The following is a 17508-nucleotide window of genomic DNA, read 5'->3' as shown; positions in this document are numbered from 1 at the left end:
CGGCGCTGCTTGGCTGCTGCGGTGTGTGCAAGCCGCTCCGGTTCTCCGGCCGGGACGGGTGCCAGATGGGAGGCGGGTCTCTCTTCCCCGCGAGGCTCGAGAACCCGGCAAACGCGGGGGGCGCCGAGCTGTCTGGGAATGCTTTTTTTTTATTTTTCGTTCCAAAGGGGGACGAGCCTAAAATTATAATTCACAGCTACGATGAATGCGATGTTTCCCTTCCCCGCCGTTCGCTCTTTCGCATTCTCTCTATCTCGCTCCAAAAAGGGGGCGCCTTTTCTACTCATTGACAGTCCCATTCGTTTACCCATGGAAGCTTTCGGTTCTGAGCCTGGCGCGGCGGATGCCTGACCGCCCGCCCGCTTGCCTGCAAGCTCCCTGCTCGATTCCGGTGTTTCTTTGCCCCGGCGCCCCCCACTTTTCTTTTTATTTTCGCAACACTTTCTCCCCTGCATTCACCCGGTGCTAACGTTGTTCGATGTGCCTCTTCCTAGCTTAATCCAATTTCAGGGCTGTTAATCAGCCGGCCCGAGACGACCGGGTCGATACCTCAGTGGAAGTCTGATGGTGAAGGATAGCGTTCGTTGCCTCATCGTCAGGATGAATGCTGTAGTGTGGCAGCGTGTGGGTGTATTCATTCGTACAGCTTGGCAAAAAGAAGGATAAAAGAGTACCTGTAGTGCGAGTAGGCCAGGCGCCGCGACGGGACTGGACTCGTAGTTTTCCCGAGGCCTGCGATGGAACGAGAGTGCAGTGGCATCAACGTCGAGTAGAGTTGAACGGTGTCGTTTGCTTATAGCATTATTGATTATTTCAATACTTTTCGGGCCACTGGACAAAATGACAGTGTTTTCTGATCAAACAACAGCGGTTGCGACTGTCGTAAGACCAGAGCAATATAATTCTACTTCACAGCCTTATGCAGGTGAACTTTTGTGGCGTCATTGTATTTCCTACTGATTGCATCACTCAGAACTTCGCGAAACTTGCGAGCGTAGGTTGCTGAATGCACTAATTGCTCATGTGTGATATGAACGTTGCGAGTACTCTAGAGACATGGCTAACTTGAGACTTTAGGTTGGTTTCATGATATACGCCATTGTACATTGGCTCTAATACGTTGTCCTGGAGTATTACCAGTGTACGACATTCATTTTATTGCCAAAACCCTTTATTTAATTCTCTATTAATTCTTTCCGTCAGCTTTGGTCAAAGAGAATTAGTCAACGAATATGGCGCCTAACCGGCTCACTCCATTGGCAGCTCGTTTTGTGTAGTTCTACAAATCTGCTTGCGGTTAATAGTTCCCGCTTTTACCGTTTGCCCTTTCTTCTGTCTCGTTAACTTGTATTCTTTTAATTATTATTTGCCAGCATGATGATAAAACAAGGTACCGGTTAAATTGTGATATTAACTAGAAAGCGACAAGCGATCATGCGATTGGAACATATAGAGGAGAAAAGCAAAAAAGAAAAAACCAAACGCTAGAGGCAGAGGCAGAATTTTCTGCGATGAGCTGATGGGGATTTGTCTTTTAGGTGCATGTTAATGCTTGTCGCCATCTTTATATGCGTTCGCTTTTTCGCTACATGCGTTTGCCATGCAAACCTAACTTCGAACCGGCGATGAACATCATGGCTCCGTGCGTAAAGTTGTTTGCTCAGCTGAAGAGAACGTTGCTCTAGGAGCAATTAAGGGCCAAGTTGCAACAAATGGGAGGTCATTGGGCGGTACAGCAATATGGGGCGAGGAGTTTTGCCGTACGAGGCGCTTTATTATAACGATTATTGCACTGGGAACACCTTTTTGATTATTTTGTTCTGTTTGTGATAGAGTCACTTCTCGCATCGCTCAATGCGTGCAAATGAGTTCTGTTCATTGCAAAACTCTGCGAAAGTGCCTGTAAGCGCGACCGGCCTGTTTGCGGATGTTCAGTTGTATGTTCTCTCATGTTTATATTTACTTCAGACAGTGCGCGCAAGCGCTGTGCCTGAGAAACTTAGTCTGCAGTATTAATAGCGTGTTAATAAGAGTCAGTAAAAACACCGACGGGTGCTGCGCTCGGCCAGCAATGTGAAACAGACCGTATGAAAAAAAAAAAAACAAAGAAAAAAAAAACGTTCTGAGCATGAGCCGAAAGTCAACAGGTGAGGAGGCTTATAATGTGCCTGTAGTTGTGTCATCACACTTTGTCGCTTTTACGAAGTATTCATTAGCTTTGTTGCACAAGGCATAATAGAGGCGAGTACTGATAACGCAGGTTCGAAAATGATCAGTGTTGACTCCGCATAATTTTGTTACTCAAACTTGACTGTCTTTGTTCAGACCTCGGCTGAATACTTGTCTCATATAGATGGATGGATGAATAGCTGGATGATCACCCACCAGCTGCCGGGTGTACCTCTCCGTGGAACGTCGACGCTAGTATTGTAGGGACACTTAACATTTTAGACCTTCATGTGTGGCTTGATCATTTTAACATTGTAGGCCTTGGAAGTCAGAACGTGTTATGCGCCAATGCGGGTGCACTGCGGTGCTGTTGAGGGCTTTGTCAACAATCTCCCTTTTTTATTTCTTTCTTTTTTTGTGCACTACTCTGCACAAAGTGTTTCACATAGTTGTGTCGTAGCATGGTTTTCACAACCTGTAAACAACGCGCATTTGCGTGGAACAAATCTATAGGTTCCCTACGACGCACTTCTTCAGTGCATGCAGTGCCTCTGCTTGATATCGGTGATAATTTTTGTTTCTTTTTCATTCTTTCGGAATAGTTGAGCCGCATAGCGATCCTTGTTATTTTGTTTTCGAAGCGAGCAAGGTAAGATAAACCGCAGCTGGCTCTGTAGACCTTAGGTTGGTGCGCACCACACTATGCAAGGACGGCCCGGAGCGCTGTCGTTACCTTCTGAAATCTTTGTCCCCATCGCCGTATAATACGTATCGCCTTGAGTCGGTTGTTTCCTGCACCATTTCTATAGGATTAAGATGGCGTTATAAGCGTGCTCACAGATCGCGCTAGAACGAGGCTTACGCACGCTCCTTCGACGTTTTCTGTACACTTTTTCATTCCGGAAGATTGGGTATGTATGGGCGGGTGAGTGAAGCAACAAACTGAGTGAGCACAAAACGCGAACCACGGCGCCCGCCGGAGCGGCAAGCTGTACGCGCGCCTGTGTGTGTATACAGAGCGTAGAGATATAGAAAGAGCCCGGCGTGTGTCGCTAAGGTGGAAGTGGTGGGGCCGGCCGGCTATGCCTTCCTATCTCCGCCCCTTCAGCCGGTAGTTCCCATGCGGCTCCAAAAAAACATGATTTATCCCCGACGGGGACCCGCATTACGTTCGGTCTCCATTTCCGGCTCTCTCCTTTGCGGCGTCCATCACGGCTGCTGCCTTTGCCTGCGTTGCGGCTCTCTCAAATACCCACCGCTGCGACGAGCGAGCCAGCGCTCAAGAGAGGCCGCCGTGGCTCGACTTGGCGGAAGGAAACTTGGTGCGAGGAAATGGGGGGAAAAAATAAAGAAACGCGAAAAGTTTCTCGCGCGAGTAGCGGCCGTTTCAAATGATAATATTTAGGCAATAACACGGCCCTAAATCAACCACCGACAGCGGGCAGCTTAGGCGGGCTGTGCGCGTGTGTGTGTGCTTGCTCGGGCGAGCGCTCGTGCGGTGGTGCAAGGGGGAGATGACTGCTGGTCCAATATCGGGAAATTATGGGTCAGTTTTTGTGGTGCGGTGGTATTTTATTGGCGGAGCGGAAGAAGATGCGGCGGGCGCGCAAGCGCCGCAAGATTCTTGGCCGTAGCTGGCATGAGCAAGGAGGAAAGGGAAGGATGCGGGAAGATGGGCCCGGCGGTGAAGAAGGGTGCTGGTTCTTCCTCTTCGTAGGGCGTGCTTGGGCTTCCTGTTCAGCCAAGCGTGCTGCAGTCACTGACAAGCTCCTGACGTGTTTTTCAATCACGTTGAATGGATCATATTGCTTACGTTATGACCGCGTTGCTCTTACCTGGCAATGTCTGTGTGGTTTCCCATTTGGGCGTGCACAAATATTCGACAATTTTGTGTGTCTGTGTGTCTGTAGCTTTTCTTCTTATTATCTTCGCGTCTAATAATTACATTCGGGGCCGTTGGTTGCTCTGTATAAGAACTGCCCCGGGAGAACTCTCGCGACAGTAGTTTGCGTTGATGCTTGACTTTGTGTGAACGCAACAATATTTATTCGTGCCAAGGAACCGGAAAGATAAATCAAGCTGGAGTTCATCTGTTTTTGTTTGATTATCTTTGATTATCCTATTGCTGTTTTATATGAGTCTTTGTATTGACGCGTACTGGCTGTGTGATAGGCATTTGCAAATTTAGCAGAGCTGCGAACTAATTCCGTGAACGGGCTATGTTACTTTGTTTAGGTAGCATTTGTTCCAGTGAAAGTGTTATCGCTGAGGCAGAATTAACTAGTCAGCCAGCCAAGTGTGGCACACAAATGAAAAGCAAGAAAGAGAGCGTTGCTAATGAGAGCGAAGGAAATGTAACGTACGTAAGCCCACCTTTTCCGTAAGGTGAATTTGTCTACACTGCGATCTGCGCTGAATCGTTCATTAAGTAGCACTGGGAGCTAGAAGCCACGTAGTATTTGCATACGATGTGTGGCCAACTAGCGTGTGTGTGTAACCAAGAAGCACGTCGAGGGGATTTAAAAGGAAAAGGTCGCCTACTGCTACACCGCAATTACATAATCGGTGCAAGCCAATGGGTGCTTCGAATAAAACAAGGATTTGCTGAGGTAATTTCGTGAGAAGTTAAAATTGTGTAAAATAAAAGCCATCGAAAACATGAACAAAATATCAAAGTTCACTTCATGGCCAAGTGAGAAAAAAAAAGTGTATGCAAGACTCGGTGTACGCTCTTCGCTTCGTGGCACTGCCACAGCATAAGTGTCCGTTACTGCAAATGCACGTTTCTTCGTCGATAACATAGTGATTTGTCTTAGGCTTTTCCCTCGGTTGTTTTTCTTGATTTGTTTTCATCTCCCACCGAAGGTGTAGGAGTCAGGAGTGGTGCAGAGTTTTCAGTCTTCAGTCGTATCTCATTTTTTTTTCTTCTCGTGTCATCGAGTGGAACCTGGTATGTTACTTTTCAGGGTGGTCGTTCTTGTAAATATGCACTCGGTGGATTACATTTAAGTGAAAGTTCATGCATGCCGCGCACGTTTGCACATTAATGTAGATCCGCTTATATAATGCCTCTATTATGAAATATTTTTTCTTTGAGCATATACACTGCTAACTGCTTCTCGCATCTTGTCAGGTTCTTTGATGTTAATTGCCTCCACATATAAGCGTGTGGTTTACAATGGCTTCCGTTAAAATTATAGGGCTGGTTCAAGCCCTTTCTGTAACTACTGAATCGCCCTCAAAGTAAGTGAATGAAATGAAATTTTCCCCAAGTACATTATTATGCTTGTATAGGCTCGAAGGACGTGTACTTACCATGGAAAACCACTGAGTTTAACCACCAGTGAGGCAACAAGAGTCGGTGCGAATTATACTGCGCATACATGTACCCAACCTCATGGGTTTCTTTTTGAATATGGTGTTGATAGTGTAAGCCGTAAATGGTTGCAAAATTAGTTTATTGCGCATGAAATTCCTTGCTGTTACTGTACGTTCTTGTTTTACTCGTTTTAGTAGCCTTAGTGTTGTGTAATTACGCCGTACGTGCTTTGTTTGATTGCCGTATTCACAAGAAATCATCAGCGGATTTCTCCTACATCCACAGAAGTGAAGAAAAAAAAAGGAATTTTTTTGTGCGTTTGATACTACCTATCTGCAAAATGTGTTGGTTGCAAGATAAAACACTCGTGTACCTCTAGGAACCTCGAAGGTGATTAATTTCTCACAAAAATACTAACAAGCACAGGTTGTTTAACGGAGCGATAGATTGAGTCTGATTTGAGAAATTGTTGAAATTACCGTCTATAAATGTCAATTATACACATGTCAATTTGGCAGAGTATAGCAGTAATACGTCGCGTAGCGCATGTCCATCGCCTCTTTTAGTGGCCTATTTTACCGTAGCCTGTATAGTTGAAGCGAAGATAACCACATGGGTGTGTGTAAAATTTGCACTGACTGTTTAACGCCTTATAGATGCTGATGCGCGTTAGCAAACTAGCTTTGAGATTGAGAACTTGGAAGGAATATAGGGCGCGGTACAGTTGTAAAGCACGGAAAACATTTATTCTACTGGATTGTTGTATCTGTTTTACGGATGCATGTGTGATAAGTTTATTGTTAGCCACGCCATAGACATGAAACGGTTACTGCAAAACATTATCATGCTGTGCAACGTACTCAGTTCAATATTGTTAGCCTAACAAAGAGCGCCTTGCAAGTTTTTTCTGATCGGAGACTTGGGAGTGGAATTCGTGCATAAATTTAAAGAATCTTATCTCGAACACTGTTACAACCTGTTTCTTTCTTTCCTTTTTTGTTATGGTTGTAAAAGAAAGTTAGAGAGGAATTCGTGTTTTCCTGCTTAACTCTCGTTTCCCCACTTAAATATGTCAAACATTCAGTGTCCTCATTGGGCAGCCGGTCGACCTATATCAATGAAGTTAGTTGCAGATGAAATTGTTGGGAGCGCAGTTCTTATTATTTAGGCCCCCAAATATTTTGTACAACTTTACCAATATCACCAAGCTTAACATCATGCGGTAAACTTACTACTCCGTGTCTCTGCAACAAAATATGGTTTCATCGTTTCAAAGTTATCTAACATTCAGGTCATCCAGCGTTCTAATGAGGTCAGTGCAATTGGTTCAGTACGCATTTCATGTATTTGCTGAATATGTTATCTGTGGTTACAAATCCTCCACTCACGCAACGCCGGTGGGGTTTGAAGTCATGCGCGATGGGCTAAATTTGTTAATTTTATGTGGTCTATAAGGTGCAGTTCACAGAATGAAAATAACCAGCTGCCTTTTTTTTTTCTTTTCCTTTCTCTTGCTGAGCTGCGGTAAACGGAACATATCGTTTCATTATTTGTGAAATATGAGATTCTCGCAATTTGTTTTAAATATTAGAGGGTCTCTATAAAATGCCCATTTTATTACTCACTAGAACTAGACCCTTTATTTGAAAGCACAATAAACTTTGTTGAAATTTGTAGAGCGGTTGCCTGTGCTTTCCATGTTCTTAACTAAGTGAATCGGAGTAGGCCTGCTGCCTGAATAACATCATAAAATATTTCATTTACGTGTATTCCACAATATACCCAGGGACTTTCATAGCAACTTATTAGTCCTTTCATTCCAAGCAAGAAACTACATGTTTACTACCATACATTGCAATAAAACGTTTTTTGTTACCTGTATATGACGAGAAAGATATTCGAATGTCGATGTGCTATGCCTTTCTGTGGATGCATAGCTCCCTCTCATTTCATATAACATTTACACGCGTACATTATCTCTTTCAAGATAATTCTTTCACCGACTAACCAATGTTTCAAAGTTATCGCTCGGCGCAAGTAGCGTATTCATGTCTTGATGTTATCTTCATGTATCGGAACTTTCTCAAATGTTGTGGCCTCTATAGCGAAAGAATCTAATTTTATCAAATTGCATGCACGAAGAGAAAAGCGGTACATTCTGGGAACGTACGCGAGCACTAGCAATTGCACTAGAATGCACGATGAGTCATGTATGCATAGCTGACAAACTTGACCCATAGATCAGATTTTAACGGCCGACGACTGTGCTCGCCGTTATTGTGCCTTCAGTGCTACTTGTTTTCCTGGGCAGAGGTACGCCCAATAGAAAGTTAGTTTCGTGACTGCGTCGTGTGCCACTGTCTGGTGCTTCACCGTCACTACAACGTCACAATACTTCGGTGTAGCTTAAAAAAAAAGAACAGTTGTAGCGACAAGAACACAAAACGAACTTTGCTTGATCGCAGAGCTTGGGAAGCGAAAAAATAAATTTAAAGAAAAGGGCGCGCGGAGGTGGCCAGCAGTCTTTTGTAGGCCTGCTTTATCAGTTCGTGCGAGAGCAGTCGACGAGGCAGGGCATTGAGGCTCGGCTTCTTTAGATGTAGCTTGTTGTGCTTCCGTTATCTGGCCGTATAGGCTTTTCGCCGCGGGCTGCGATGAGTCAGCAGCTGTTTGCAAAGTGCCTCGCCCAAACTCTGCGAAAGACCCGTCCCGAAAATGCGTTATCAGCGTACGTGGCTAAGAGCAGAGCCCGAGAAAGAAACAAAGGCAAATATACCTGCTACAGCAAACTTGCAGCGAGAGCTCGAGCGCAGTTGTTTGCGTGTATAGCGCAGTTCGTCTTTCAAAGCGCAGCACTTGTGCGGTGGTGTTGTCTGGTCAAAAGTTTAGCGCAGTCCTGCTTTATAAGCCTTGCGTACAGTCTGCAGAGAACTCAATTTCAAAGCTTTAGTATGCGCGTGCTTTCTAATGCAATTTATTTATTTATGCCTTTTTTATGTTTTTTACCTACGCTTAACTACCAGGAAACCCCTGTATATATAAAGTACAGGCTTGTCTTCTTTGCGAATGTAATTATTTACGAGGATGCAACGCTAATGTGACAGAACTAAACGTTTAATATAAAAGCCATGTTAAAACAAGGACATATGGCATGAATCTCGGATAACAATTTGTTGCAAACATCTCAATAATGAAATAAAAAAGCAGCCATCCAAGACAACTCGCATTTAATTTCTTTATTTTCGAAGAACACTGCTTTTAAAGCGAGGTATAACGAGACCATAGTATAAACCTTTTGTTATAACACTTTGCTATGAACTTTCGCGGCGTGATTTGGCTGAGAAAGCAAATGTATTATCACCTGATTAGATCGCAAAAAAAAAACTGGCCCTGTAATATGTTTGTGGCATGAACATCTTAGATAATGTGGTGTTAGTTTGTGACAGTTCGATCACCACGCGAAATATTTTTGTAGCATGCTTGGTCTGTGCGTATGGCAGTTTTGACGACAGGATATCACCGAGTTAGCTGTGTTGTAAACTTTATCGCCACAGCTGCCTCGGCGGCTGCAATGTACTCTCGTCTTATATTGACGCACGTAATCACTAAGCTTACTGTAAAACATCTCGCGTGTTTTTCCTGACATTATTTTTCTATATCTGTGTTTTCATAGTGCCTTCTTGAGATGTGCACAAGCACACGTGCATTTCTCTGGCCAAAAAAAAAAAAAAAAAAAAACTTCTGGCCTCGATGAATTAACGTAACAAACATCGAAATACTGCAGCCAGGAACAACAAATTAGAAGGATTTATCAAGTTTCCTAAGATCAAATTGACTGAGCTCGAAGCAAACCAATCTACCGCCACTCCTCGATGTCCATATGTTAACATTACGTCAAAGGTGTGGTAATTCGAATACTGGCAATGTCCACGCATCATGTCGCTGCTGATGTGGTCACTGTGTCAGTTTGAAGTTGTCAGGCGGGAGGCCGTGTCTGACGAAGTCCAGCATGCGTGAGTCCTGTGAGGCGTGCAGCAACGTAAATTGAATTACCGTGTCCATGTTCTCCTGGCGTCCATGAGAGCGTGATCCAGTGAGTCAGCCGTCTGAAACATACAGGTTAGGGGTTAAGCTTTGTACCACCACCAGAGCTCAGTTTATTTACATCTCTAAATTGCTTTCTAACAGAAAACGTTGGAATCACCAACTTTAGGCACAGACGTGTAGCACATGACGTGTTCCTTATGATACATGATTAAGGGTAATGATGATCCTTCTGCCTCTTACGGCGATAATTCTGAAGCCACTTTTCAGCTGCAAAAAGCTTCAGCCTCCTTTAAAGAATTCCCCACATACTTATATTGTGTGTTTGGAACTCCTTGAACGGATCTTTATATGCGTCTCTTCTTTATAAAATATACTGGGGTATGTTGGGGTAAATACAGGGATACTCTGGTGCTTGCAAAACCGCTCTTAGCGAGTTTTTTTCGTGCTTGAGAAAGAAAATGTGTGAAGAATGTGAAGATACTTTCGAGATAAGTCATAGGATGAGAACAGGGATAAGGAAAGACTGGAAGTTTGTACCGAGACGTTTCCAGTTGACTAACTGATTGCACGACTAATTAGTAGTTAAATCAGTAAAAATATGTACTGTGGAAAAGATGGAATGCACGCCCTTGTGATTGAAAACTCAAGTAATGGTAAATAAAGTAGTTAACGTTGTAACTGGTCGGGCTACATTTCCTTTCTTTCTTTCGCTGCATGGGCCAGAACACTTTCTTTTTCTTTTCCCACCTTTCTTTTGAAGAAGCCCGGAAGGCGCAGAGGTGTTTTATAGCATTGAAATTTAAGGAGATTCAGGTACGTTAACACAGTGCCAGCAAAGCTTTAGTATTGGTGGCGTAAACACTTGTAGCAGTAGTCCAACGAAAGCTCAGTGCCAAATACGAGGAACGTTTGCTGGAGTAGAGGTTTGGGCGGGTTCGTGATGCATCATCTTCGACGTACTCCACACCAACGAACGAGACACAAAGAAAGAATGGCACATGTGCGTGTGCAGTTCTTTTTCTCTCATTGTTCTGTGCACTGTGCGTAGAACAGCGAACAGGCAGCCGAAACGTCACGAGGGTCATGGGGAGACAGTCACGTACCACGTAACAGAAACAACATGACGGGGTTTAGATGGACCCAGAGGCAAAATTTCAGGCACACACGTCCATCACATTAGCGTTCACAAAATTGGTACCCCTAACGGCACTAGCACTTGACCACGCTCACACATAAACCAAACACTCTTAGCGTGAGGCGTACAAGGGACGAATAGGACTCGGGCAATGCCACCTTGAAAGCATACCTGGCTGCATTTTCAAGTCATGTAAACGTTTGCAATTCATTTTATAGGATATGCTGCCCGCAACTAGTCTTTGGTAGCATAAAATTTGCCGATATATATATTTCTTAGCCAAGCAATGCTCGAGGTTGAATTCATCCGCACCGACTGCTTCCTATAACCTCTTCCTGCCTTATGCTGTAGTTCAAAGCGACAATTTTACAGTTCGTCCCACAACAGCTCGTTACGATGGCACGTAAAATCCCATAAATTAATTAACAGCTCGTAACGACGTTATGCACCTAGTAGTATGCTGACCGAATCAAATAGTTCATCAATAGAACCTGTGATGTCCTAAAGGAAAATGTCGCTCTGTTGATACCGAATGTAAAAATGATACCTTCGTATAGCTAACAGGCCCCCGCCCCTAAAGCGGCAGTGTTTGTGAAGCTGTCAATGACAAAGAACGTTTTGAAAACAACAGAAGGATATAGGGGCCAGTTTAAAGACGTAGAAGTATCAAACAAGCAGATGTGCTTTCTTAATTGAATAATAATTCTTCTTAATTTTTTTATAGTTCTTAATATAGCTTTTGAATAACGCACATATGAAATATCTCACAGAATCTCAATAAACGATATGTTGATTCTGTCGAAAATTCAAGAAAGTTTGCTTGATAGTGGCGGAAGTGAAAGCATATCCAGATAACGGAATGCGCGGCCAGAATGGTTCTGATGGCTTTAACTACTCGTTTCCAGCAAAATAACAGAACTAAACCTTGATCATTCTTTTGGGTTACGTTACCCCATACATTCGAAGTCGTCAGGGGCCGATTATGAATAGCTGTTACTCAATCTGTAAAACATCTATATCTGAGTATGCCCATTTGTTTTGCAAGCTTGTGTGTTCCAAATTCAGTCCTACAAGATTAGCCTCGGCGCCAAATTTTCCGCGATTACATTTTGGTCCTGACATCCTTGATTTAGTCATAATTCTTTTATTGGACACATAACATTTAATTGGAAATTAACATATAGCTTTAAACGAAAGCTTATTTTGAAGTTTGTTCTGCGGGTGGGCGGACAGCAAACTATCTTTTTTTTCTATAACGGCTCACGCACATATGAATTCATCAATATGCTTTTCCAGGTTTCTTCTAAGGTTTGTGTTTTCACGCCCGATGTTTGTGGGCGAACGATGTTTCCGGTGTTGGCAAGCTTCTTTATACGTCTCACCCAAAATGAACATAACTACAAGCACTTTTATTAACCCTAAATAACGCAGCCAGTGCAAGGTTCGATAACTATTCGGAGAGTCTGTTTTCATTCGAAGACTGCGGAATTATCTCGATTTGTTATCATCACCATTCGATTCGTATTCGATACCGTTTTCAAATAGTGTACTCGGACACACCCAGAGTTCACCTTTGTTTATCGAAAGCATGCTGACTTAATGACTCAATTTCTAACGCTGGGTTCTTTGGTCGTTATAAAATTTTGACTGCAACCACAGAATTGTTTATGTTGCACATTTGTTGATAACTGTATCTTTGCTTCGATTTGTAGCTGGAGCGTAGTGATGTAGGAGCATATTGCAGGACGATTTGGCATGCGGCCAAAATTTATCTGCTAAGCGCGACGTGATTGCCCTGACTACAAGCAGGCGTCGTAGGCTCTGAGGAAGGCAGGTTTGTACACCGTACAATTTTTTTTTTTAGTTATCAGCTTTCGAGACAAGTTGCTGGTTAAACGGCTGTAGGGAGAAGACGTCTTAACATTTTCTTCTTTAGGAGCGTATGTGTTCTTGCCTTTCACTGTTCACTACGACATAGCGAATTCTTATACGTATAAAGCCACTTGACATTTTACAAAATAACATCTTCCTCACTACTTTCCGACAGTCTGTCATACAAGACGCGTTTAAAAATTGCAAATGTATCAGAGCTTCTAAGAGGAGGTTTAAGTTACGTTTCGAAATTCTGAAAGGAGCTGCTCTGTAAGGCGCACATAAAAGCACATAATGTTACCGACACTGCACATATACCACGCCATCATGGCAGTTATTCATACGCGGTGAATTTTCAACATAAAACGACATTAACTATAGGGCATTTTTGAACAAAATATATATCGACAATTCAATTTTTTTGAAATTTTGGTTTATATGATAATCATACTGATATAAACCAAAAAGGTTCGTAAGTGACCTATCAGTGGAATCTTTCAGGCAGTATTTTCCACCACTGAAGCCTTCCTGCGAGAAACGTAAGCCTTAAGGAGAAATTAAAAATGTTAGTTCACGAGTCGCCTTTCGATATATCTGCTTATTTGCCATTTGCTCTAAATAAGTATTTCAAGTCATTGATTGAAAATTAGTCGTGAGCAGTTCAAAAAAGAAATGTGCATGCGCTTCTTACAAGCCTGAAAGGCACCGTCTTGTTTGCAAGACACGCGTATTAGCTTTGTTTCTATGACGAGCCGGGGTGTGCGAATATTTGAAATTGGGAATACGAATCGAATAGTAACTGCTATTCGATCATATTCGATTCGACAATTCACTGTTCGAAATTGTCGTATATGTATTCCGTTTGAATATATAAAGTATACCACTGCTTATTGGAGTCTCGAGGGTGAGAAAATGACAGATGTGAAGACTATTCAGAATGATTCTACTGCAGGATAGCTGCGGTCATTGCACAAGAACACTCATTCCTAAGCGAACACACAGGGCAGATAACTTCTGCTCAATAATTTCGAGTCATTCAATAAAATTTGCTTGCTTGTAGGCTGCCTGTATACTACTTTGATTCGATTGATAATTTTGCCAGCCTCATCATGTTCTCAACCCCTTAAAACAATAGAGAGCTTTAGGTGGGCTTCGCTTACGCTTCGCCCGACTTAAGATTTTCCACACTGAGTCAGTGCGGATTACTGCGTCGATTTCGCACGTTTGGTAAGTGCGTCTCCAAGAGACACGAGCGACTCGCTGTCAGCTTGGCTACAAAGCGAAAAGAAGTAAAGTGAGTGCAGCGCGCCGCTTGCTTATATACATATATTTTCATAGAATTAATGGCGATGTGTGAATTTCAGAATGACAAGTTGTTTGAACAGTGGTTGTCAGGGTCAATCAAAACGCACGCCGCAAATAAGGGGAACAATTTTTTTTCTATAAAACAAAGAGACTGTTAGGCGTTCGTGACAGAGGTAGTGCCCCAGACACGAAATCAATAATTGAGGTGAGTGACAAACAAGGAGGTATAGATGAGGATCTTGGTGCTGAGCAAAAGTTCCTTGAGATTGTACATGAGACCAGTAACCTGCGACAGCTTGCTGGCAGTGAAATTATTATGCGTGTTCTAGGACATGTCATGATCAGAAAACACGCGTAATGTTTTAGCAGATGTGACAACTTCAACGGCGGAAGAGCCTAGCGCGCAATGTCACTAGGCAGGGACACCTTGTTTTTTTGAAAGAAGCAGCAGTGCTTTGGTCTTTTCCGTGTTTATTCTTAGGACATTTTCCAAAGACAAAAGATGTATTTTCTTGAGCACTAGATTCGCAGTGTCGAATAGACTATCTGCTCTGTCAGAGGAAAGTATTACCCGTCGTGTCATCGCCATACGTTATGAATTTAATGTCCGGTCCATCATACATTAAATGATTGATAAAGATATTGAACAAAAGTGGTCTCAAGATGCTGCTTTGAGGGGCGCCTCCGTAACTAGAAAGATTTCGATGACTTGCTTTGAATAAAGACTCACCGCGCTTAATTTGTGTTGCAGGCATAAGCCTATAAGCTTTAGTGCCACGCCGCCAGGGTCATAATGTAATCTCTTTTCTTTAGCAAATCGTGATTAATGCAATCGAAGGCCTTGGTAAGATCAATTTGAACACAAAGCGTAAGTAAGCGGGTCTCAAAGTAGAATTTCAAGATTGATTTCTTTTGATTTATCAGAACGAGCCAGAACGTCTCTAATTGGACATGTGATATCTATTTTATTACGTCATATGGTTTACGCGACTGCGCAGAGATATAGAAAATTTTGTTTACAGAATGATTTCAAGAAATTTTTGTTGGCAACATCTTCAGATTTTCAACATCTCCGTTTCTGCTGAAATGAACCGTGGTGTCGTCCTGGGCAGTTGGAAGTTTCATATACCAGGTTACGCTGTCGTATCCGCACAATTTAATTTTTAGTTACATAGAGCTGGTAGCAATATGTGCCATTCATGCCATACTTGTTATGAAGTTCAATCATTAGACAACTTTCTATCCTGCCGATGATATTTAAGCCAGAGCAAGAGGTTACTGGACGCTGCACTTTACCAGATTGAACTACGATGAAATATTTCTGTAGACTGTAGCACTATAATTTAGGGCTTACACACTAGGTTATAACCACAGGGATGTTTGTTGCGCTGCATTTCATTTCTTCAAGTAAAACAAGAAGATTGCCGTGCTCAATTTTTTATATATTGCTCTTCTTCTACTCTGTACTATTCATTTCACTGAATTTGATCCTCCAACTTCTTCATTAATGGCATCCTTGATATCTGTCTCAATAATAACTCTAATCATTTTGTTTACCTTAGTCTGATCGCTCATGCACTCCAATTTTATTCTTGGTTTTTCATCCCTTCCTCTTGTATTTTTGTCATTTCTCCTGTTAGAATAAGTATTTCTCATATCCTGCCTCCTGCCGCCCGATTCTTGACCTATTCCTCTTGGTGGTTACGCGTCATGGTACGCGTCATCAATCGGCCCTGTAGCGAAGCTAGGGCACTGTTGAGCGTTCCCTTGCCAACGTGAGCATTGTTCGCACGCGCACTAGCGTTAGCGCACCAGGAATGCATAACTCTATTCTGTATTTCCGTGACAGTGTAACAGCAAATTTTTTCGTACGTCTGTAGTATTGAAAGATATATGCTTTTGTTTCCAGTCTTTAACTTGTTTTCCCAATCAAACATATAACTATAATCTTGTAAGATAATCTTTGTGAACACCTTATGAAAATATTTTGATACACTCTGCTGACTTAATGCATTTGAACTGTGGGCTCTTCGCGTACATGTTGTTGTTATCCATGTATATTTTTAATACGCTCTCTATAAGAAATCATGACATACGTATCTTTTATTATACTATACTAATCTTTTGGAACCAATTACCCAGCTCTGCATTTTTTGCTAATGGCTTTGGCATCCCAGTAAGAAACTTCTTTTGAGCCCAAGGAACTGTTGCTGGAAGGAACTGTTGTGAAAATTCCTTCAATGCGCTAATAAATATATTGTGATGGGGCAAGTAAAGGAGGATAGTGAATATTTGAAAATATTAGCTTCTTTAACAAACCACCGTCTCCAGCACAAGATTTGCCGCGTGTGCGAAACAATTGCAACCGCACCGTAGGCCGTTTGCATTCTCTGCCCATTCCATGCGGCAAACCATGACATGTCTGATTAAATATTGCAGAACATTGATCCTCTAAAGCTACCCCGTTTATGCAAAAAGCTCTTTATGTTGTGACTTGGAAGAAACAATCATTTCAATAAATAATAGTGGGAATAACTTACCTTTCTTAACACTTACCACTACCATTGCGTTGCACAACGTGTCTTTCTGCCCACGCGGCGTCGGGTAGACCTGGGAACCCATCACAACCCGCGCAAGGTATGTCCACCTGAAACAAGAAGAAATAGAAGACAGAGTATTGCCTACATTAAATATGAATTTATTTCGTCTTGTAATTGTGCTTAATCCAACTGACAACCACGATCGGACACACCGGACATGGACGGACGATGGAGTCCTTGCCTGGTCTGTCCTATGGCGTTAATACATTTACTGTTGTACTTAGCGCATGACAAGATGAACGAACACCAACTAGGTCAATTTCTCGCTATATTCTCTTTCTTCCTGAATTGAGATGTTTACATTTGTGAGTTCTTCAATGTAAACTGGTATTTTGCTTGAGCCTTTAAAAAACTTCAACATACATACTTTCTAGGACACTCCATTTCAGGCTCCGGTGAGTGTTCGCCAGGCCTGAACAAGACATCTCGCTGACAAAGTGTTTGTGTATTTATTGAAAATGTTTCTTGAAAATATAAGTTTACGTACATAATTATTCATATCGGTACTGAAAGTGAAATTTGCTACCTTAACTGGCTGTGCATTCAAGACATTTTTTAAAATGAATTCATCGAGTGCAACAGATGATTTTTGAGATTTACACATTACACACCGACTGAAAGCACGTCACTGAAAAACGCAAAATCACTTTTTAGATGTGCTTGAGATTCACATAATACGAGGTACCTCTTTTTTGAGACAGCGCTGCTTTTATATGCGTGAATTAAGGAAGTATTAAAAAAAACGCTACTACGCGTATTTAGGAAGAAATACTGGGTGTCTCAGCGACTACTTCTGCATTATTCCAGCGAGAAAAAAAGGTTAATTACCAAGACTTGTAAAATTAGCCAACATGTTGTGCGGTAATCGCCAATAAAATCCGTATTATCTAGTTATCACTAGTTACCCTGTTACTAGATTTAAAGGGGCAAAATTGAAGCCACCTTAGTGTTCAAAGCGTAGCCATTCGCTATAAACGAAGTACATGCCTGTCAGCGTCCTCTAGAAATTTATGCTCAGTGTGAGGTAAAATACATCGCTGTCCCTGTTATGCTGAAAAACG

At 42.4% G+C, this 17508-nt stretch overlaps 1 protein-coding gene and 1 long non-coding RNA gene across 2 annotated transcripts in view; one reads left to right on the top strand and one right to left on the bottom strand.

The window, feature by feature from the left end:
* LOC119455551 (homeotic protein antennapedia-like) overlaps window positions 1-17508 on the top strand; it is a 312907-nt gene that overhangs the window by 75252 nt on the left and 220147 nt on the right. The gene's annotated exons all lie outside the window — the stretch shown is intronic.
* Window positions 671-17075, bottom strand: LOC119455552 (uncharacterized). Its single transcript, XR_005192983.2, has 3 exons — window positions 16404-17075; window positions 9542-9594; window positions 671-732 (listed from the first exon to the last, which is right to left on the bottom strand). It is a non-coding gene; the product is annotated as an uncharacterized LOC119455552 (long non-coding RNA).

This window comes from Dermacentor silvarum, chromosome 6, assembly GCF_013339745.2.
Source record: "Dermacentor silvarum isolate Dsil-2018 chromosome 6, BIME_Dsil_1.4, whole genome shotgun sequence".
Classification (NCBI taxonomy): domain Eukaryota; kingdom Metazoa; phylum Arthropoda; class Arachnida; order Ixodida; family Ixodidae; genus Dermacentor; species Dermacentor silvarum.
Note: the sequence above shows the minus strand (reverse complement) of the source record. Positions and strands in the feature narration are given on the sequence as shown.